The sequence below is a fragment of the Botrytis sinoallii genome (assembly GCF_014898435.1).
Source record: "Botrytis sinoallii strain Bc 23 chromosome Unknown BSIN_012, whole genome shotgun sequence".
NCBI classification, from domain to species: Eukaryota; Fungi; Ascomycota; class Leotiomycetes; order Helotiales; family Sclerotiniaceae; genus Botrytis; species Botrytis sinoallii.
Window position 1 is genome coordinate 1 of NW_024066039.1, and position 25,969 is coordinate 25,969.

Genomic DNA, 25,969 nt, shown 5'->3' on the forward strand with positions numbered 1-25,969 from the left:
CTTACAACTTATTAATTCATTCCTAATTAGAAGATATATATATAAGATTTGAGGGGATTATAATATAGGATTTCCTAATTACATATAATACCCCTTAGGGATTATTATTTTTCCTTATTTTGTATATCCTTTATCTTACTAAGCTTTTCAATCAAAATAAAGTATAGTATTTCGGATATACTAATAATATAGCTATATATCATATATCTAAGAATCTATCTATAAATATATATATACTTCATCGAATCATTCAATATATCCTATAATAAAAAGATCAGAATAAAGTCTTTTTCACTTCGAAAAAGTTTGAGCTACTTTATATATTAAGGAAATATGAAATTGCAAACCTGGTTATAAGAATAAATCAGGATCTAATTATTATACTAATTCTTTTAGGGCTTACTAATAAAGTATAATCAATCTTATACTAATTTAACATCTTTTTTGATTAGTATCTAATATTCTTATAATATATCAAAATATACATTGCGAAAGTTATATGTATTATATTCTATATTTAATCAATAACTTATATAACTTACGAACTATTTATAGTCTGTTTACGAAAAGCAATTATTATCTGTATACTTTTTATTACCCTTTTCGACTTCAAAGTATAATTTGATGAACTATACAAACAATACTCAAATATAGATTATATTTTAATCAGTATTGGGATTAAAAAATATATTAACCTAATCAGTAAAACGATTCACAATATGATATAAGAAGCTTTACTTATTTATAAGATAACTCTAATAATTATACTCCTTATAAAAGCTAGTCTCCCAGTTGGAATTGTTATACTAGAATAAGCCAGATTGAGGTTTGCATTTCAGCTTTAGATAATAAATGCACAATATCTACTTATAAACTAATTGAAATTGTATATTAGGAAGAGAAGATGAGGTATAAATATTCTAAAAGATCTCAATACAAAACTGCAAAGAATAGAATGAGCAATCCCTGTCACCAAATACCCCAGACTTTTATAGTCTCATTTCTCTTTTGAGTACTATATTGATTCAATAAATAATATAGATAAAAAGAATACTGTGAAAGTATTTAAAAAATAATGGGATTTAATCCCCTAAGAAAACTATTTTGTATTTTCAGATAGATCTGAATAATATAATAAATATAATTATTGTATAGAATATAGCTTTACAATTTATTACAATAAATAATAAATCAATAATGGCTATAGCTGTATATACGAATAATTATATATTTTTAATATTAAGGCAATCGGTATATAGTGGGAACTAGAATATCTCCTAAGCATTATTGATTGCCTTTATTAGGAATGAATATGGTTATATATTGATAGTATTTCAGTAATCTAAGAAATGCGAGAAAGCACTACTGCCTCCTCTTAATGAGTATATTACAAATGCTATTAAGCAATACAACATTATAATATTATAATCAAGTAATCCTTTAGGTATATTGAGATTGAGGGCAACAAAACAACTGATCGTTTTGTTAATTAGGATATAACTGGGCTGCTTGATTTTAGCCCATTTTGTCTCCCTATAATCAACAGCTCTTGTTTTATTCTATATATCAAATATCAATATTCCAAAAACAGATAATAAAAGGAAAAAAGGGATTTAATCTTTAAAATATACAATATATAAAAATCAGTATATAATATCTTAAAGTCGGAAAGTCTCAAGCTCCTTTACAGGGTACTATACAGATTTATAGCAATACAGATTGGACACGATGACTTTACAATCTATTATATCAGATTCAATTACGAAAATAGTATAAACATTTGTATATATAGAATTGAGAAAAGCTTATTATATTTCTTTCAATATTCAATTAATAATCAAACACATAGCAATTAGCTATTTATATCAAATCGATTTCGATCTGAATAGAATATAATAGTATATATCAATCGCATTTTATGAATATAATATAGCTTTATTAATCTTCTTACTAGATTTAGATTCTATATTAGGATATATTCAAATTATACAAAACTATGTAAATTCCAATCTGCTCTAATATTCTGAGAATAAGCTTTCTACCCTAATCAACCTAAGACTCGCATTAAACAGTTATAAGCACTTCGAGCATTTTCCCGATCAACAATAATCGATTTGATTATTCGCCGATACCCGAATAGTATACAAAACAAGGCCCTCTGAAATAGAATTACAAATCCTTAGATAGAATAACCGGAAAATCGCTATAAGCAATATTGAGTAGAGAAATATTAGAGGTAATAAATCCCTGATTAACTAATATTATATTACTATAAGCAGCTGGAACACTAGCAGCCTGTAAGCCCGCTTTTTAGTATATTTAGAATACCCCTTAGGAGATCAGATATTAAATGTTAATCATTATAAATAAATAAATAAATAAATAGTTTACTTAATTTTTCGAATCTATAATTTAATAGTATTTTTTTCTTTTAAGAAAAATAATATATTATCAACTTTAACTTTAGTTTATTCAATACAAACTATTAAGATAATAAAGTTATTCAATATTATAAAAGAATTTAGCGAATAATATATTAAAAGGATTTCTTAAATTTGAAGAATGAAAAATCAAAATCGTAATTTGATAAATAATAGAATTAGATTTTCAAAAAGGTTTTATATATTCTTTAGCAATTGCTAAGCAAATAAAAGGTAAGGTTTTGTTTTTCGGGATTAAATAAGAATAATATCAAAAGAATCGAATAATAGTTTGGATTTACTTGAAAAGAATAATACTAATATTATTTAGAATGAAATTGAAAATCTATACTGTAAATTTCCGGAATTAAGAATAATATTAAAAAGGTATTTTAAAAATCGAAAGAAATTTATATTCTAATAATAAGGTAATATTGAATTTTTATAGAAAGTATTGTAAAAATGAATATATAAAGTATTTCTGAAAAGAGAGATATTTAAAAAATAAAAAAAGGATCAGAAAGAATTATTCAAATATTAGATTTCTGTAATTATATAATAGTTCTTCAAATCAATAAGATTGTATAATATCTATAGCTCTTTTGAAAACTTTTTTATACTAATATATTGATTGTTATACAAATACTATTATACAAACAAATTTAAAGATAAAAAGAGTTTCTTCTAAATATTCTTAATTAAAAAGGCTTAATTATAAAAAGAATAAAGATAAGATATTGAATGTATCTTGAATCTCTGTGTAGATCATTAGAAAAGATAGTGTATTATAAATAAGGTTTTAGTATTAAGTATAATACATATTGTATTAAAACTCTATATAAATCTAGTTGACTATATCAATCAAGATGATTACATAATACGCCTAATACGTTTAGCCTGCTTTCTATACCTAAAGATTAGGAGGTAAAACTAAAAGTTTTACCTTATTCTTATATATATAACAAAACAGAACAAAACAGAACAAAAGAGAACTTAATATCATTCTATAATAGTTATAATACTTTGAACTTTATATATATAGATGTAATAAGATTAGGATTAATCTATAAACAACATTTATAATATATAGATCACATATTATTTCCTTATATAAAAAAAAAACCTATAAATAATATTTATAACAATATATAATATTAGGATTTTCAAATTATTAAAAAAAAATAAAATGAATAATAGTTATTTATCAAAGCTTTATTATTCTTTTTAATTTTATAAATTAGATTATTATAATATTATATATCTAAATATTTTATATAATCTTTATTATCTTTAATCTTATAAATTAGATTATTATAATATTATATATCTGAATATTTTATATAATTTTTATTATTTTTAATCTTATAAATTAGATTATTATAATACTATATATCTAAATATTTATTACAATCTCTATTATAATAATATTATATACTTTATAATACTATATAAAATATTAGAATCTTATAACAATATTGATATCAGATTTATTTATTAAGTAAAGCTATATTTTTCTAATCGTTTAATTGTATTAGACTAAATATCACCTGGATATTTTTGGATTTAATTATATTTATAAAGACAACAGCCTTCAGATTTAATGAAATCGCTATTATCTATTATAATATTAATTAAATAACTCCGGAAAACTAATCCTAACACTATACAAATCTAGGCTTATAATTTGTTAAAAGATTATATATAAATTAATAAAAAAGCTTTAATATTATTAAGTTTTATATAGAAATATAATATATATATATGGACTCGATAAAATTATATATAGACTAATTCTAATACAGTATAATGTAATATACAATATAAGTACCTTTCTAATAATATTTCTAATTAAATAATAAATCAGAATCAGATATAATTGTTAAATAATATATTTTAGAGCTAATTCGGATATATCAGGATCTTTAATATTCAAAGCTTTTATAATAATATTTATTACTCGAATTTGAGTTGAAATTAATTTGATAATATTATATAATAATAATTGATTTGATTTTATAGTAATGAAAAAGCTATTCTTTAAATACCTTATTTAATAATAATATACTAAAAATTGTTTTTCAATTAAAAGTATTTAATTAATATAAAAGTATTCTTATAATATTGAAATCTATTTACCTTATTACTTATTTCTGAATAAAATTCATTAAAGATATTAGCTTGTTATTAAGTTATCTTTTAATTAAAGAATATATTAAAGTATAATTGATAAATATTATATATTATAGTCTTTATAATATTAATAATATAAATAAATTAAGAGTTTTTTGCTTTTAGATAATCCCTTTTCAATCCTTTTTTAATAATAATTTATATAAAGCTTAAATCTCCTTGTTTTGTAAATTGATTAGGTAAAAAAAGAATTAAAAATATTATATAATTATAGTATTCTCTTAATTAAGATTTCTTGATATTTTATATAATATTTATTTTCTTGAAAAGATTCTTTTTACGATTCAAAATATTTTGCTTGCTTTTATTTATTAAATTCTTTTTTAATTATATTAAAGGAACCTTATTTCTATTTTTTATTATAAAATTCAATTTTGCTTATTACAATCTGAAATAATCTATAAGGTTTTGAATAGTAAGTATATCTATAATAAATAATTCTATTATAATAAATAGTTTTATATTCACTAACTTTTCAATTATGAATAGTTATATATTAATATATATATAAAAAATAAATTATCAAAAAGAGATTATTATGTATACAAATATCGAAAGTTATAAAAGATTTTCAGATATTCTAATTGAATTATTCTATTAATAGGCTTTTATTCTTATAGTTTCTATATATTCTTGAAAGGGAGAATGTGAGTGTAGGCCAATTCGGTTTTTAGTATAGTATTTATCAAATGGTAGAATAGATTTCAAAGATATTATATAATACTTATAGTATTAGATATGATATACATTTAGTATTATATATAGATTAATATCTGATATACAATATTATAAATAAGCTTACTTATTATAATAAGGAGTTTATAATGATTTTGATTGTAAAGGAATATGGGAAATTGAATACTAATTAAAAAAGAAATACATTTTACATTATATATTTTATATTGGAAAGCAGAATGTATATAGAATCTTAAAGTTTATTTTTTTTATATAAGAAATATTCGAGCTTGTATGTTATAGTATAAAATATTGTTTGTATAAAGGATAGGGTTATCTTCTATATACTAAACTGTTATATAAATTCTTTTTTGATTTAAAATCTATATATTTTTATTAATATTCTTTTTATTAATATTTTTCTTTTTATTAGTATTCTTTCTAGTATTAAAATCTGAATTAGATTTAGAGGATAATATTAAAAGTTATATAGGGAGTTTTAATCCCTATATCTCATTAAAATCTTGAATTAATAATATCAGTACAATCAATCAATTTTAAAAACTCAAAATTGGCCATGGTTATATCAAGTCCTACCTATATCGATTTAAGCTTTCTAATAATAAGTGTATCTGCAACAATATCGAAACTGCTGCCCACCTTTTGATTGGATGCCCGATATACAGAAAAGAAAGGAAAGAATCTTCAAAAACCTACCAATATCTCAAACCAATCTACAATTCCTATTACATACGAAAATAGGCATCGAACTAACAATCAACTTCATCAATACTACTAAAATTGCTACAAGGACCTGGCATCTAGCTAGAGCCGAAATTCAAAACGAAACAGTTGAAGAAATAGATTCAATAAGTGAAGGAGAAAAAGCAATTAGAGAAATAGAAAAAGAGATACAAAAGAGGAAAGAGGAGAGAGAGGAAAGAGATGAAAGAGAAGAAAGAGAAGAATAAAACCCTCTTCAAAACCTATTGTATGAACTACATACAATAGTGGGCAATATGCCCCAGTATTTGTTTTCACTTCCCCAATATTCCATCCCCATTGTGTATTTCAAAAGTTACTCGCTAGTGCCCTTATGGCCTAGCCGTCTTATATAGTCATGGACTGAAGCGGGACGTTAAATTAAATCAATCAATCAATCAATCAATTTAAAAGATAATTCAATTCTGATTTAATATTCGAAATCTTAATTCAAAATGATTCTAAATGATATATACAATATATCAAAAATCTTTTTATATCGAATCAAAATTAGATTTTAAGTTGTGTCAGAAATAATCCTAATCGGAATAGTGTTGTCAGAAATAATCCTAATTGGGAAAGGCGGTGAAGCAATCGGCAATATCCCAATCAAGCTTATAATATCAATTCCTACCTTTAATCAACTATAACTTTTGCTATAATCCTTTAATAAAAAATAATTATTATCATTCGATTTGTCAAATTAAAGCAAATCGAATAATATCAAAAAAAAGCAAAATATTTTTTCCAATCTTAATCTAACCTTAATCCTATATCTGATCTTTATAAAGGGGATTTCACGAAAACAGATCGAATTCGTATTATTATATCTCTTTATAATGGATTGGATTTCATCTAATATAGACAAGGAGAATAGGATTCAGATAAAAGAATACTTTTATACTGCGATACGATATTACATCATAAAGTTATCGAACTTCATTAAAGATGTAAATATTATAAGTAATACTGAAGTGTTGATATTATTGTAGAAATTAATAAGGTTCTTCACAAATATATATATATATAGAGTTTTATATAATTTAGATAGTAGATTCCTATTATAAAAAGGATATTGAAAATCACATATGTAGTATGTATATTGGTATATGTATATTACTATAAAACTCCTTTTTCGGACTTCCCGGATATATAGATCTGATATATATATTTTCAATATATCACTTCTTATACATAACTTGCTGTCTATTTCTAACAAGATTATATATAAGATAATATTTACATAATTTGGATTTCAAATGAATAAATAAATTCCATTATATCTAGATATTATATTATAAGATATCAAAGCCTTGCCAAGTATTTGAAGTTTTTTATAATTAGTTTTGTATTTAAATGAATTATATTTTGAGATTAGTATAATAAGAATATACACAGCTTCACCCTAGCTTTTAATAATAACTTATAATTTAAGCTTGGTTAGGCTAGATCAGACCATTATTCGTTAAACACTCTAGACGTAGTGAATCGGCAAACACTGTTAAAATCCAAAACACCAACAAAGAATTGTAAATAAAGAAACTATATAATATTATCAAATTTGTCCAGAAAAGAGATATTCTATATAATTATCGAAATTCTAACTAAATTGAATTTCTCTTAATTTAGCCCAATACTACTTTTCCTATAAAGAATTACAAGATGGATAAGATGAAAAGGCACAGGCTATCAAGCTATCAAGCTATCATAAAACCACTTTCATAAACAAAATAACTCTTCACTTTTTTTATGAAATCTACCACAAAAATTCGCAAGTATTATCACTAAGATATAGACCAATCTCTTTCTTATTCGAATTTCATTACTAAAAAGAAAAAGATACTATTTTGCTATATAATTAAAGTTTTTAAATTCTTCAAGATAATAAAATAAAGAAAATGAAAAGAAACTTTATTTTAACCTAGCATTCAAAATAAACAAATAAGGTGAGCTAGAGAAATAAAATAATGGAATTTATATAAGGATTGAAAAGTATATAAACCTTTATCATTGTTTTTTCAAATTCAATTATTATATTATCAATATATTCGTTTGTACTTATTCTATAAACAAATCAAATATATTTATTTATTATTTGTTTTCAAATCCATTTATTCTTTTTAAAGAAAAATTACTTTCTTATTATTATTAAAATGAAGTTCTTAATTATCACTTTTCTTGTTTGTACAGCTATTATACAATCTGCCGCTCTCTCAAAAGCAATTACAACTTCAGCCGATGCCCCAATTTCCATTGCTTTTAATAGTATTATTCCTGATTCTAGCGAATTCTACTTTAATAGAAAATTTAATGTTTTTGGAATATTGATTGTATAAATAGATAATAAACCTATATAAACTCTTCAAAAATATATTGAAGTATTAATAAAAGTGATTGGAATAGCTATTATAAAGGATATTCAGTTTTTGATCAAAATAGCTATTGAGCATGGTGGTGATATTATTAAAAACCTTGGAGAGTGAATCAAGTAAGTTGCTCTATAAATATAGTATCCTCAAAGAGCTTTTGATATATGAAATAATACTAATAATATTTTCTAGGTTTGTAAGAAATTTTCTTAAGTAACTATTTGCAATATATAGACTAGAAACTCAGATTACAGGAAATACCCCACTACTATCTGCTACAACAAGGGATATAATGTTAAGAATCCTATTAAAATTGTTAGAAAAGTTAGTGTTAAACTTTCTCTTAATTTTCTCTATACCAATTATAATTGTAATGTATATAATTGGAAATAATCAATTTTATATTTATATTGAAAATGGATTTATCAATATAAGAAATCGTTTTATCTAATAGAAAATAATATTAATATCTTGCTAGTTTTTTTATATATATAATAAATACTATAATTATAACAGAAATACTAGTGATTTAATCTACAACTAAACAGCTTTAAAATATTTACTTTTCGATATAACAATTAAAAAAGGATTAATCAAAAATATATTTCAGTATAAGCTTGTTATTAAATATGTATATTAGGTGATTACCTAATTTCTTGTTTTATTTTTATATTTCTATTAGTATTAGGCTTATAGATTATTCAATCTTTGTAATTCTAAAAACTTTTATAGTATTAATATCTAGTTAATTGAATTAAGATTTTTTCCAGATTCTATGAGTTTATATATACTATCTTCGATTTACTATTCAAAATAATATTTTAGTAAATTAATATAACAATTCGATCTCTTTCAGATTCCTTAATTATCTAGCTTTTAGAACCTTAGCCTAATATATAATTTATTAGTGTATATATTCCAAAGCTTTTATAATTCTTTTCTTATTCTTTTCTTCCTTTTTTAATCTTAGATTTTAAAATAGAATTGAATCCTTTTATAACAATTCTTCACAATTGATATTTATTTATTTATTTATTTATAATAATTAATATTTTATAAAGAATCTCTTGAGGGGTATAAAAAACATGGCTAGATCTAGAATTATAAATACAAAAAGGTACTAATGTATATACTAATAAAACCTTACAGGGTAAACCCAATTCCTTCTATATATCCTAAACAAGCCAGTGTAATGATTGCAAATAGGGCCATTTGATTAGCCCCATATTCCTAACACTTCTTTTTGCTTATAGAAAGAAGTGCTCTGATTGTACAATTATTTCTATCATAGAATCATATTTTATGGATAGGAGCGGTGTGTACAGGTATACTGCTTTAAAGAAACGGGTATATGTGTGATGGTGCTCCAGAGGAGTGGAGGATTCGGCTATTGGGCTGTTTGAGAGGAGCAGTCGGAATGATGGTTCCGCTGAGTAACGGAATGGCGTATAAACGCAGTGGTGATGGCTAAAAAAGGAATTAGTTTCCCTTTTAACATTCAATCGATTACTTTTGCGGCTTATAATAAAAAAGCTCTATTAGGGTTAGCGGTAGATTGTCAGAGCTCAATAGAGCTATATCAAAAGATCCACACTAAGGTAGTTTATAAGGCGGTATATAGAGTGGATCCATATAAATTAGATTGCTATAGCCTTAAATCATAGAACAATAGAAAAGTAGCCCAATCATTTTATTACTGAATTAGCCAGGCTTTTTATAATTGATATATTATAAAAATTTCTTTATTAACTAACTAGTTCGCTATAACTATAATAAAGATATAAGAATATTTTTATATTTAGTGAGAAGGTATTATAAAGTAAATCACTATAAAGCGAATTGTCAATTTTTAATAGCAAAGTTTAAATATCATTTATATACTAAAATATATTTTTGATTTAAATAATTGACAAACCTATTGATTTTATTTTAATATTAATTATAATTATCTTAAAAAACTTGATTGAATTACAATATTATATATCACTGAAACCTAAGTATATAAATAAGTATATAGTCTATAATCATATACAAATGAATTTTATATATACAATAAGTGATATACTCATTTTAAACCATGCTAATATAAAATTATATTATTTAATTTTCTTCTTCAAAATCTTGAATTATTCCTTTTGGAACTATATAGCCTATAATAAAGAAGCGAGCTTCAGGAATAGTAATAATAGTATATTTCCAGTATAGAAGTAAAATAGATCAATTCTTAATACTAAAAAGTAATAAACTACTATATAAAGAGAGGACCTAAAAGTGCTTTTATAAATTCTATCCAGGTGAGTGAATCAAAAGACAAGCGAGGATGTTTTATTCTATCTGGTGAGATAAAAGGATGATTAATCAAGTATTAAGGCCCACCAATGGGTGTATAGATTGACGGGATACTTTCTCAATTTTTGAAATTCTTAACAAATTTATTTTTCAATTGTTTGATATTAAAATTCATATTCTAATTGTTTTATTTCTAATAAACAATTGTTAAATTCTTAAGATATAGGATTTTATATATTAAGAGATATTTACAAATCAACTTTTGCAATATCCCATCAGTCTGTATACCTACTGATGACCGGTTCGTTACACAATTCTAATTAAAAATTCGAATTCCTAACTCAAAGCTATTATAAATGTTATTTGAATATTTGAAGGAAAAAAAAGATATTAAATAATTCTATAATAATACTAACTCTATGAAATGATGTTTTATGATAACCCAAATTAATAGGAACTGATTCCTCTATTAGAAAATAATGATTTACGGAACCACTAGTTCGGTATAAGAGATAGATTATTTCTATTATACTCTTTCTTTTTGTTAATCCTTTTGTTACCCTTACTACTCTTTCTTCTATTATTTCTTCTTTCTATCTCTCTCCAATTTACCACTTAAATCTTTCCAATATCAATATTCTTAAAAATATTAGTCTTAATAATTCTAATATTAATAACAAGAGTAAGAAATATTCCCTTAATAGTTATCAAAATATCAGTATTTGAACTAGCAAAAGATCCAGATGATATAAGGCTATTAGCTTGATAGTTATAGCTAAGAGCCAAAGCATATCCTGTAATACTATTGTTTTGAAGATTAAAGAAGATTACTAAAAATAATCGAAAATAATAAGTGTATTTTGCTTTTTCGAAAATATTGTCCTCAGCAAATACTTTTATTTCTTTACCAATTTGGATGCATTTTCTATAATATCTGATTAATAATTGTTGGTAGTTTGAAAGAAGACATTTGATTTGATTGATGAATACAAGTCTTTAATCTTAGATTATAATTATTTGTATTGTAGATATAATTATTTTTGAAAATAATAGAATCTTAGGATTCAGTAAAGTATAATGTTTAGTAATAGTGATTATTATATTTAACAAATCAAAGAATAGAATTATTGAACTTAGAATTGTAATAGAGATATAATTAGAAATATCTGGACTTATAATAATGAATTAACAATTAATTCTGGAAATCTGATATAATCGATTTACAAAAGATTTGTGCTATCAATAGAGATAGCATTTCCATTCCAAATATACTTAAGGTTTATTTCAACAAACTCAATATTCTGGATAATAATATTCTTAGCACTTGCAATATAAAAACCTCTACCCTTAATTTTTCTAACAATCCAACTTCAATAATAGATTTGTTAGAATCAAGCTTGATAATATTTGGAGGAATACTGGTAATATTATAAATGATAGTTAGCTTGGTAAGAGCTTGATTAGTATTTATAGTCTATTTATATCAACTATTAATATCAATTGAATCCTGATTAGTACTATTAATGTATATATTGGATAGGGATGTGTAACTTTTTTTGGTTTTTGATTTTATATTACCTATGAAATCCCAGATTTTATTAAGGACAATAGTACAAGCAACACTATTGGAAAACCAATTAACAAGTTTATTGAGATCTTTTGGAGATATAGTAACAACAGTTCCATTATTAGTAACTACAGTAACAAAACCTTCAGCTTTGTTAATAATCCCTGCAGCATCAACTACAATAATAAAGAATAAGAGGATAGCGAGGGCCTTAACTGAAACCATAATGATTAATATACTTGATTGTAAGCTGTATTGTAAAAATGAATGGATAAATAAATAAGTGAATAAGTAAATGAGTAAATGAGTGAATGAGTGAATAAGTGAATAAGTGAATAAATAAATAAGTAGATGAGTAGATAATATTCGAAAACCTTGAGACTTTTTATATTCTTATATATTATTGATTTATCTAACTATATTATCTCGAATCCGATTAAGAATCGGATATTCTGCCTCCAATATCTCTATTCCGTAAAGCATTATCTCGATACAAGAAAAAAGGATACCCAAAGGCTATACTCTTAGCGAATAATTATTCTATTTATTACAAAACAATATATTTGGATTTCTTAAAGTTTTAATAAATGAATAAGTTATCCCTAGAATACTTGACTATATCATTCATTTCGTTATTCAAAACTTCAATACATATTCCAGTTTATAAATCTTAGCTTATTAAAAAAATGCTCCAGATTTCTTAGTGATAGAATTATTTGTATATCTAGTTATAATAAAATACATTTGAAATTATATATTCATATTAATTGATCTCTACAAATATTTAATAATCAAATAAGATTTTTGAATATATTTATAATACATGATTATTCTATAATCTTTATTGATTTAATTTTCATTATCTATTAATTCCAGACGAAACTAAATAATATTTTCGAATATATTTATTTAGATAGTAGTTTATACTTTTGAGGAGTTTTGAGTATATAAGAGTTTTTTAATTAATAAGATTAGCTGACTACAAACATTTATAAAAAGAATAACTATATGATAATCAAGATTTCTCAACTCTAATTCTAATTACTTTTGTACTTAAGGTATTTAAGGTTATTATATAGAAAAGCTTAATGAGAAAAGCTAACTCTAACCGTACTCGAGTTGCGATTACTAAATATTCTACTGTTTCATGCTTATCTTAAGATTTTTATTAATAAACTTCAGATTTTAAACTCATTTAATTTCAGGATATCAAGTTAAAGAGAAAGTTTCGTTACTATATAATTTGTATACAATAAATAGTATTGTAGGTAATATCCATTTATTATTCTTTGTTTTGTAATAACATTCCGAAAATCAAACGAATACCCGAGATAATTGAATCTAATGATTGTATATCGAGAGTATATACTTATTTGTATTTTGATAATGATTATATAACTTAACTAGCTATAATATATCAAATTTATTAAAAATGTATTTAATCTATAATACAGAATATATATTACAATTGATTTCTATCAAAGTATATATCAAACTGATCGCCTGCCATTTCTTAAAGACGGTGAAGTATAAGGGCAATTATATATCTTATTGATTAAGCATTTTCTTCTAATCAACTAAAACAATATTCAAGATAATGTTACTAGACTCTGAACCATTTTGAGTCAGAACTTTATATCTCGAATCAGAATTAAATGACCTTTTGGATTGAGAGATCTGTATATCAGGTTTTGTGGATTTATGGTTTTGGTGAGAAAAGCTTGTCTCAATCTTATATTGATCCAAGCAATCAAATATATATTGATTATAAACATTAAATATAGCTTCTGTCGGGATATCGATCATGTGATCAAAAGAGGGCATTATATTGCATTAGCATATATATTAGCGCTAGTACTTTTATTATATTAAATACTAGTTTCCCATAGATAATAATGATTAAGAACGAATATAACCATAATAGACTAAAGTACTTACACTTATCAATCAAGTTGATACTAACAGTTTCAAATACTTCATTTTTAAAACAAAAAAAAACAATATACAATTAAGATTAAGTGTATATTTAACTAAACAATTACCTATACATATACAGATGATATAATACTATTTGAGAAAACCATATTTTTTTTCTTCTGTTGTGTTAGCACCCTTATTATCAAGATAATTATTACAGAAGTTACAAGTTGCTTCAATCATTGGTATATTTTCGAGCAGATTATTCATTAATTCTAGGGTTACAGCAATAATGAATAATATTATTCATAATATACAAATTATTTAAATAAGATATTTAAGTAATATATTCTAGGTGCTTAAATAATAGGCTCAAATTGTTCAGGCTTAAAATTATATATTATTATTGTTAATATAATCAATCTCATATACAAAGATATATATCTAATATATTTCTTTTCTAATCTTTTCAGTATCCCTAATCTCCGCTATCTGTTTTAAATATATATCAATATCAATATCAATTTTTATTCCCTTTTTCTACAATAAGACTGATATTGATTTTGTGTCAAACCAAACTTTATCCTAACAATAACTCGAATCAGATATACCCTTCTGAAAAAAGAAGCAGACTGCACTTGCAGAGAAGCAAATAGCCTTTAGTACTAATACTAAATTGCTAAATTCGATTACAACGATCATGCCACTTAAATAATTCCTTATCTTAGTATATCTAAATATCTTAAAAAGGTTTAGAACAAATATTAATTAATATAAATAAATAAATAAAAATCTAATTCTATAATTATAATCCTCTTATCATAATCTTCTTATTATAATTAATTTCCATAATATTTTTACTTTTTTTAATTTATAATTCTATTTTTGTATATATCAATTCTAATTATTATTACTTTAATTCTCTTATCAATCTTAAATTTCAATTTTTTTTATTTTTTTATAAAAGTCTTTAATTTATTTATAAATTCCCAAATCTATTTTTAATCACTCTAACCCTTACCCTTACCCTTACCCTATACACCCTTTTAATATATTTCAATCACTTATATTTTATATTATATCTTTTAAAAATTCAATTTCCCTTTTTGCTTTCCTTTTCCGAAATATTATACAATCTTATTACAACGAGTTAGTAATAGGCTATAGAATCACTAACTTATAGACTATAATAATATTATAGGCCTCAGTGATTCAGCTACAGTATACCAGGGGACACTGGGCACTCAAAGAAAGCTTCAGGTATGTATATAATATTAGTTATAGAATACCCTAGGAACCTAGAATATAGTTCTTAGGACAATAGATTCTAGGAAAGATAGAACACAATAAGCAAAAAGGCTTCACTAAAATTAATAATGTCCCAGAGGATTAGGTTTCAGGACAAAAGGACAAGCTAGGACAACAGGAATCACGGGATAAGTATTATATAATCAAAAGCCGATCGACTTATCGATTGATTTGTCAATCAACTTGTCGGTTGACTTTAGTATAAAGGCCTATATAAGGAATGGGTTTCATTATAAAATAAAGCTTTGTTACTCAAGAATAATCATTAATTTCATTACTATAGTTACAAGAATTGCAACCATTTACAATCTTATTGAATTCCTACTTGAAGTTTAGTCTAAACCACGTCGAGAGATTCTAGTCACTTCCACATAACCCTAGAGGGCAGCGTCTATAACAAATCTGTATACCAACTACCGTTCTTTAAAAACTTGCAGTTTGATTTGATTATTAAAACCTCGGTAAAGTTTTTCTATAACCTCTTACTTTATACTAAAACCTTATCAATATTATATTATCTTTAATCTCTTATTTTATTATTAAAATCCTTTTATTATTACTTTATTCTAATTTCCTTAATATAATAACTTTAACTTTATTTCTATAAATACATTGATGATTTCAAAAATGAGGGTTTCAATATTACTCTATGATATACTACTTAATACTATAAAGATACTACCAGTACTAACTCGAACTCTATCATTATTATAATTGCAAACAAATGTAGCTATTGCTTCATTATCATCAATATCCAATTCAGAATCATTATTAAAACTACTATTACCTTTATCATCTCAAATATTATAATAAGCATATTGAACCCTAAGAGCAATTATCAATCCCTCTAATTCATCCAAGCTTTTTTGATGAATATCCTTTATCATCTTTAATCTTAATAGCATCCCCTTCTCCTATATTGATACATAACTTTTCGATCCAATATTACACTTCCCTATTACCCAAAACTGAAAAGATTTTTTTGATTCATATAAATCTATCCCTTGCCTATTATATACCAAGATAAGATTATTAGCTTTTCATATATATCTTTATTAAACCCAAATTTCATTTGCGATGTGCGCTATAGGATATCGTAAAGGGTTTATAAATAAACTTTAAGAGAAAGCTTAACTTCTTTAGGGTTAATATAAACAGATAAGAACTATATCATTCGTTTTCTTGAAACCTATATTATGATTTGTCTTCATTAATACAATAAGATTTAAATGTATTGAATAAGGAAGAACCCAATATATCAGTCGCATAAGATATAAAAACTTTTTCAACCAAGATTCTGCTTTCCTATCTCCCGAGTATTGTTACTCGATTAATTCAAAAGTTCTTTGTAAGATAATCTAATATAACTTGTAAATCCAACCACAACATTCTTTATCATCTCCCTACAAAAATAAGAAATCGATTAATTTATTAACTTTATCATATCACATCTTGTTTTTTGTTATAAAGTGAGAAGATATTACAACCCTATCAACTAGGAATATTCGTTTTATATCTGTATAACAAAATCGAAGATTTCCTTGTGATTGAAAGGCAAGGGGTGATAATTCCGAAGAGTGTTTATAGGATTTGAGCATTTCCTTCCAGATATCGATATTGAATTGCTCAAGATTCAAAGCAAACAAATAATTCAACCACTTATAATATAATATACTATTACAACTCATATTATATCAATCATACCACAACACCACCTAATTAAAGTGTACGTAGACATCTCGAAGATCCTTGACTGCACGCTACCTTCTCTTATACTCCTTATATACTAAAGCATTTTCCAACAAGAATATTATCTCCATGTGGTAGGCAAAACAACAAATAGCCCAATTGAACTTCGGCAAGAACCACCCTAAACCACACCGCTCCATCATATCCTGTATCCCTAATCCCTCTTTAACAATCAATCTCGAATTACATATATACTTCTAGCAATCCTTATATAGTAGGGACTCTTGTTGAAGTAAATTGCTACCATAACTGAATCGAAAGGCTCTGAGTGCAATTACCATCACAATGGTTTCTGGTAGCGAATATATTCTGCTGGTGTGGGAAAGGATATATTCGAAGAGGAAGCAATATTTGTTGATCTGAGCAGTAAGGAAATCGAGGATACCCTTAATGGGGATACATAATAAAGAAAGTGAAAATCGACTGATATCATCCTTATTATTATACCGATCTCATTGTTACCACTACTAATAGATCTCTTTCATTATAGTCAAAGAGATGCGATGCTCTTTTCGAATCCTATATGACTTTGCACAATTATCTACCAGATTTGCGTGAGCCCGCTTTTTGTTATGCTGGTAACCAAACTCAACAACAGCCTTGAAGAAAGTAATACTTGTCACCTGCTTGTTGAAGAGTTCGGATATATCCTGGGTTAAGAGCCAGATTCTTTACTGAATCATTGTCAAAAATGTATACCTTAATAATCAAAAAGCATCTTGATTAAGTTATAAAATTAAGAATAGATTAATTTATTTATATTCTCTTAATCATATAAAACAGCAAAGAGAGTTTGATTTATTGTATCCCGCATAATAACCCAAGGGTATATAGTTCGTTTAAGATTGCCCCTCACAGGACTATTATCAGCCTCAAGAATTCATTCGATTCTTAGCATACACTTCAAGACAATACTTTTTTTATAAAAATACCTCTACTTCGTAATTAATTGAAATATAATCAAATGGCAAAGCAATATCTTGAGATATTATCTGTTTGGTGAGGTCTACAAATATACAATCCGAATTATAAAATTGGACATCAGTTTATAGCAGTTTACTTAAAATACCAGTTATTATATATTTTAGTCAGGCTAGCATTCATAAATTCCAATTTGATATTTTTAGAATAAGCAAATAGAGTGGCTCCCCCGAAATTGATCGAAGCCAGGGTTATCTTCAATATTTTGAATAATAGTATCCCAAAATTGATCAAGGTATTGAGATGTATAACATACTTGACCAATTATTCTCTCGAAGATTCTTTTCATCAAAGGCTCTTGGCAGAAATAGCTATAACATCCAATTGCGAAATCCTAGTGGATGCAGGGTAATGCTACATAATATTGAAGGATTTAGTAATTCAATTAAAAACGGAACTAACGATAACATTAAAGAAGAGTTTATTATCCTCACTACTCAAATAAAAAATATATTTATAATTACTTTCGAGGTGTAAAAACAGAAAAGAAAATAAAAATCAGTAATGATTTTATCCCAATTACATTACCAAAGTAATAATAAGGGATTTTGTGAAGTGGAGTAGCTCTCTCTATTATACACCACAATTATTATAGGTAGGTATCTTTAAAGCAAAATGAATATCAATTGTGAGGTTGAGAATAGAATGAGCTTTAGACAATCAGTATATACCGCATTTCGCAAACCTAAGCTAATAGAAAAACAGTAAAATACTATTGATATTATATATCACTTTGGCTTTACAATTTTGCTTACTGATAAAATAATATTATAATAAACACAAGTTCTTGGGCAAATTCTCATTTCACATATTATTATCTTCAGAAGCGACTATAGCACTTATACCCTTAAATTACTGCTTGATAATTCTGAAAATTGTAATCTCCTACCTAAAAGGAATTTGTGATTACTTAAAACATTAGACAAAAGAACCTCATCAGGATAATTCTCTTTGAAAAAACTAGTGATATCTTATAAAAACAAATATTCTGAATGGATATTGGGTTCTTGATGATATTCACAATGAAGTTATTCCAGTTATCTTATATTGCTTATGAGTATAGTTTTAGAAGTTACAAAGTTACTTGACTAATTTGAGAGTTACGTTCTATTAGCATTAAGAGAGCGGATAGTATCGAAGGAGTTATATTCTCAATCTGGAAGTGGATTGAAGACGAAATATTTGTGATATATTGTGGTAAGCTTGCAATTGAGGTTGTATTCTGAATCCTAGAAATTGAATGTGGTAAAGGTATTAACCAAGCCTTGAGATTACTTTATATAAAGAATCGGTCTCTTTCTATATTACTGCTTTGCTGACTTCGACTTCGAGTTCTTTTTCCATTATTGCTTTGCTAACTTCGGCTTTGATTGGATAATTGAAAAGAAGGTAATCGAAACTGAATGGGCTTGAAAGTAGTATAAGATTATCTGCAGATCCTTGAATACTCACTAATAGGTAATAGAAATTTGATGTAGGAGTGCTATTATTATCCGATATTCTATCCTCATTTGAATTCCTTACTCTTATTTCCTGTATTTTATTGATTGTATTCATTGATTGTATTATTGTTTTAATTGAATCGGTTGCAAGACTCGTTTTCCTTTATCTTTTTGGAAATTTCGATTTTATATTCAATACACTCTTTATCCGCTTCTTTTTTTTTCAAATCGAATTTGTTTTATTTGTTCTTCAAGTTCAATAGTCAATTCGATTTGAGAGGCTGTTGATAAAGGAGGATTCAATTATATGTTCGAGGGATTTTCAATTAATGAATTGTTGTCTAGAGGTATTAGAATATCAGGGCTGATTCGAAATCCACTAAAAGGTATATTAACCGGTATATCTATGGAGGGGGTTTGTAGGTAATGAAATCGGATAGACTGGCAGCAATGTGTAGATGATGCTGGTATTGTTGAGCATATCGATTATTGTTTCTTTTAGAAGCTGTTGCTTCTTTTTGTATAAACTTTTGTGATCTGCCATGACTTTTCTTGATTGAATTCGAATTCATTTTGTAAATCGATGTAATAAAAATAATCTTAGAATTGCTTTGAATATATATATAAAAAGAAAAAACTAATGAAAAAGTGTTAATATGGTTTAGTGCAATTCTAATTTGGTATCCATAATGTAATATAGTATTGTTTATTTTGATACTATATTCATTTTCGATTTCTTTATTATACAGATTATATAAGCTAACTGCATTTCCATCAGAATCTTTACAATATTTATATTACATTCCTTTTCTATAAGATAGGTCTTTTGATTATTTATTTCTTTCTTTTGAATATCGATCTCTTTATAATTATAGATCGAGGGTAATTGACTTTGTACTAGAAGAGCGAGTTGCAAGCTTTCCAAATTATTATTCTCATAAACATTTTCGACTTCGAGGATTTGATCTTGAGATAATGGAATAGCTATTAAAAGTCCAGTACTCAAACGAATATATAAAGAAGAATCATTTGTAAAGATATTTATAAAAGATAAAGATTGATATACAACAAACTCATTGGAATCTAAGGATTGAAGTTTTTTCTTTCTTGTATGAAGACGATTGTTGATATTATTCGCTTTTCTAGCTTCTTTAGCATTAGTATATTTTCTTGGTCGTTCAAGGTTCCTATGAGATGGCATTATAAAGCTATAGATGGATTGTTAATTGAAGTAGATATTGTAATGTTATGAAACATTAGTAAAATGCAAAGAAAAAAATCTGATTAGTAAGGTTGATAAACAATTGACGCTTTTATTGATAGAATTCAATACCTTAAGATTAATTGTGTATTCATTACAACTTCATCCAGGATTTTTCTTATATACTGTTATGAACTATAGTATTAGATCTAAGAATTTGAAAACGAATTGCCTGGTTTTTGTATTTTTAATGGATATAGAATAAGTGTTTTGAGTAATGATTGATTGTATCAGAAATAATCCTAATCGGGAAACTGGGTCAGCTGACCTTCATCAATTCTTGGGGTTAACTTGAATCAACTACAACTTTACTTAGTATTGGTTTCTGATTTTGTAATTAAGATTGATAGTATTTCTATATAGCTAAATATTAGATATCAGGTTTCTATATTTTTAATATATATAGAATAAGTGTTTTGGGTGATGATTGATTGTATTAGAAATAATCCTAATCGGGAAGGTGGGGCAATTAACCTTCACCAATTCTTGGGGTTAACTTGAATCAATTACAACTTTACTTAGCATTGGTTTCTGATTTTGTAATTAAATTTAATAGTATTTCTATATAATTAAATACTAAATATCAGGTTCCTATATTTTTAATATATACAGAATAGATGTTTTGAATAATAATTGATTGTATCAGAAATAATCCTAATCGGGAAAGGCGGTATATCAATCGACAGTATTTGACTTCTTGCCGAATCGGGATTACAATACTACGAATCCTATCTTTGATCAAGTATAACTTTTGCTAAAACATTTTGATAAGAGAATAATTATTATTATTATAATCCTCAAGTCAAAGCAAATCGAATGATATCAAAAAAAAAGCAAAATATTTTTTCCAATCTTAACCTAACCTTAATCCTATATCTGGTCTTCATGAAAACGAATTGCCTGGTTTTTGTATTTTTAATAGATATAGAATAAATGTTTTAGGTAATAATTGATTATATCAGAAATAATCCTAATCGGGAAATTGGATCAGCTAACCTTCATCAATTTTTGGGGTTAACTTGAATCAACTACAATTTCATTTAGTATTGGTTTCTGATTTTGTAATTAAAGTTGATAGTATTTCTATATAACTAGATATTAGATATTAGGTTTCTATATTTTTAATATATATAGAATAAGTATTTTGGGTGATGATTGATTGTATCAGAAATAATCCTAATCGGGAAGGTGGGGTAATTAACCTTCATCAATTCTTGAGATTAACTTGAATCAACTACAACTTCATTTAACATTGGTTTTGATTTTGTAATTAAATTTAATAATACTTTTACATAATTAAATACTAAATATCAGATTTCTATATTTTTAATGTATACAGAATAGATGTTTTAATGATAATTGATTATATCAGAAATAATTCTAATTGGGAAAGGGCGGTATGTTAATCGGCAATATCTGACTTCTTGCCGAATCGGGATTATAATACTATGAATTCTATTTTTAATTAAATATAACTTTTGCTAAAACATTCTAATAAGAAAATAATTATTATTATTATAATTCTCAAGTTAAAGCAAATCGAATGATATCAAAAAAAAAGCAAAATATTTTTTCCAATTTTAACCTAACCTTAATCCTATATCTGGTCTTCATCTTTTTGAATATAGTAAAACTAAACACTAAGCATGAGGGTGTATTTATACATCAGCAATACATTAAAATAGTTTAATACACTAATTGTTATAAGCCCTTTTGTGCTGGTTATTTTAATTGCTCAACTACTCCTAAGATTTACACTAAATAACAGATCATTCTGATCACAAAGAAATTAGTTATAGTTAGAGCTGTTAGTAGAAAAGACTATAAGACATTACACAAAGCAAATACAAACAAAACAGATTACATCTCTAAACCATCTTTTGTTTTCTAGAGTAATAATTACAGAAAACCCCGATTACTTTAAAAGCAAGGATTATAGTATATAAGAATGAATATTTCAGTAAATGTCTGTGCAGGTTTAATATAAATTTACTAATTATATTAACTATATTACACACACACTAGCTTGTAGCTAAAGCCAGTGGAATTTTAATATAAAAGTCTTAACAAAAAAAGTCTTTATTTTAATAGATCTGGAAATGAATAATATAAAGATCTTTATATAATAAACACTATATTTAAATCCTTTTTATGAATAATATAATTGACGAGCATACTCAAAAGACAAAGGTTTTACTATTGCTTAAGCGAATATAGACCAAGGATATATAAATTATATTATATTATTATAGTTAGTAGCTGAAGTTCAACTAGATATAATCTATTTATAGAAGCCAAAACTATACTGAAATTCAATTATACAAAATCACAATGTATACAATCAATATCAGCTAATTGATAACTGGAATCTCCAGAGAGATTTGGAGGAAAATAAATAAGGTCCTCAGATTATAATATATATATAAAAAAGATGTATATTTAAAAATAAAATAAATAGATCGATTCGAAAATAAAGATCTACTCTAAATATGAGTTAATGAATACTTAATCCTAAATATTTATAAAGCTCTATATACTTTAGATATTATTAATTATATTACACACTTAATTCCAAATAAGTATACAATTATAGAAGAAAACTTTAATGTAAAGTATAAGCTATAGGAACCAGAAATAATCACAATCAATTAAGAGGTACAGCTTGCAATATAAGCAAACAAGTAGGGTATAGAGTTTATAGGTATCCTAGGTATACCTACCCATATAAGAGGGCATGTGCTAAATCTAACCTTCTTTAATATACTATTCACTTATATAGAGGTATTAAAAGAATTTTATTATAAATCTGATTATACTATTTAGATTACTAACTTAGTGAACTGTGGAATAATAGAGTGGGATCAATATTACTATCGGATAAAGGAGGCGGATCTGCCGAAATTGGATGGACTAATAGTCAATTAGCTAGCTCATCTCAATAATGTAAATATCCAAATCATAATTGAGATCGAGACCTATATTAGTGAGCTTGCGAAAGTGCTAGATAAGTTGATCCGAATGGTTAACAAGATCAATCGAAAGATAGGGAAAGCCTTGTTATGGTGGATGAATAAATATAGAGAAGCTTATTGAGCATATATAAAAACACAGAGAGGAATGGATTTGAAAAGGAAAACTCATGCTATACACTTTTTATAAAAAGTAATACAATAAGCCAAAAGATTCTATTAAGCTATATATTTAGATAGGGTTAAGGATAATAAAGAACTCTATTGAATTATGGGATAGTATAAATTGATCTTTGAAAGTAATACGAAATTCCCCTCCCTAATAATTGGTGAGCGGGAGATTTATAATATAAGAGAGAAAGCGGATGCTTTATTTATAACGATTCTGAATCAATTCAAAACGGATAATAATCTTCCAAACAATCCATTATATAATCAAATATATAAAAAAAACCCTCCCCTAAAAAAGAACAATCTTGGCTAAAGAGATAGAAAAGTACGTTATAAAAGCCTCATGTATTATATCAGGAATAGATCGAGCTATTGTGCGCTTCCTTAAGGTATACTAGCTGAGTGTTAAGTCACTGATCTAGGAGATATTTGTATTATACCTAACTCTAAATTATTATTCAAAAGAATAAAAACTAATAAAGGTAGTAATAATTCTTAAGGTAAACAAGAAAGACAAAACGTTATTATAGTTGTAGTAACCAATAACCCTGATTTCCTATATCGGAAAGAATCTCGAATAGTATATAGCTAGCCAAATATCTTGGATAGCTTTGAGATATAAAATAATCAGCCTACAACACTGCAAAGCGCTTTTTAGAAGATCAGGGACAGATCTAGTAGCTGTCTTTACTTATAATACGGAGCTTGTATTAGCAATTGGCAATATAATTTCGATTATTATTATGGATATATAGGGAGCTTTTGATATTCTCTTAAAACATTGATTCTTAAGCCAAATAATCAAATAAAAATGACCAACTTTACTGTTCAAGCTGATAAATTCATTCCTTACAAACAAAAAGTCAGAGTGAGATTTGAAGGTATTACAACTAAGAAGTATTTAATAGTATGCAATACCCCTCAGGGATCCCCACTATCATTTATACTCTATATACTCTATCTTGCTGAGCTCCTTAATTGAAATACAAAATTCCGTTTTGGCTATATAGATGATATTATAATCTATTACTCTTTCAAGTATCTCTTTACGAATACTAGGATCCTGTAATGATAAGTATAGCAGATCATTAAATGGGGTAAGAAGAATAGAATCCTATTCGCCTTTGAGAAATTCGAACTACTTTATATTACCAGACAACATGATACCATTAATCCACTATTAATAGTGAATCCAGATCTGATAATTACTTCAATACCGATTACAACAAGTGAAAGCGCTCAGCCTACTCTGAGATGGCTAGGCATCTTCTTCGATCGCCGGCTCTCGTTCTTATAACACATCAAAACACATACAGCGAAAGTTATGAAAGTAGCTTCGCATATCAGATCGATCGCCTGCACTATACATAGGCCGCCAGCTTTCTCTCTAAGAAAAGCAGTGATCAACCTGTGTTCTCCCAGTAGTACTATTCGGCACGGAAGTATAATATGCTAGTAAACATAAGCCTAGCCTAGGCCAAAGCGATCTAAATATAAGTACAGGCATAAAAGGTTATCTCTATTGTATTAATAGAGTAATCAATATTACTGCAAGAAGAGCAATCCTAATATACAAAACTACACCGATCACAGCTTTTATTAAAAAAGCAGGCCTACCATCAGGGATAGTCGTGCTAGAATATGCCAAATTGTAATTTATACTCCATTTAAAAACAATTAATAATTAATATTTACTAATAAATCGTTTAAAACTAATAATATAAAAAACGCGAACAAGAAGCAAACACAGTAAAAAGACTTTTTACAAGAATCCAACAGCTCAGCTGTTTTATCCCAAAGATGCAATACTCGAAGCTATTTTACCCACACTTCTCGAATAGCTATAGAATAAATCTAACAAAAGGATTAATCAAAGAAAAAACAGCTTAAGCCTTTAAA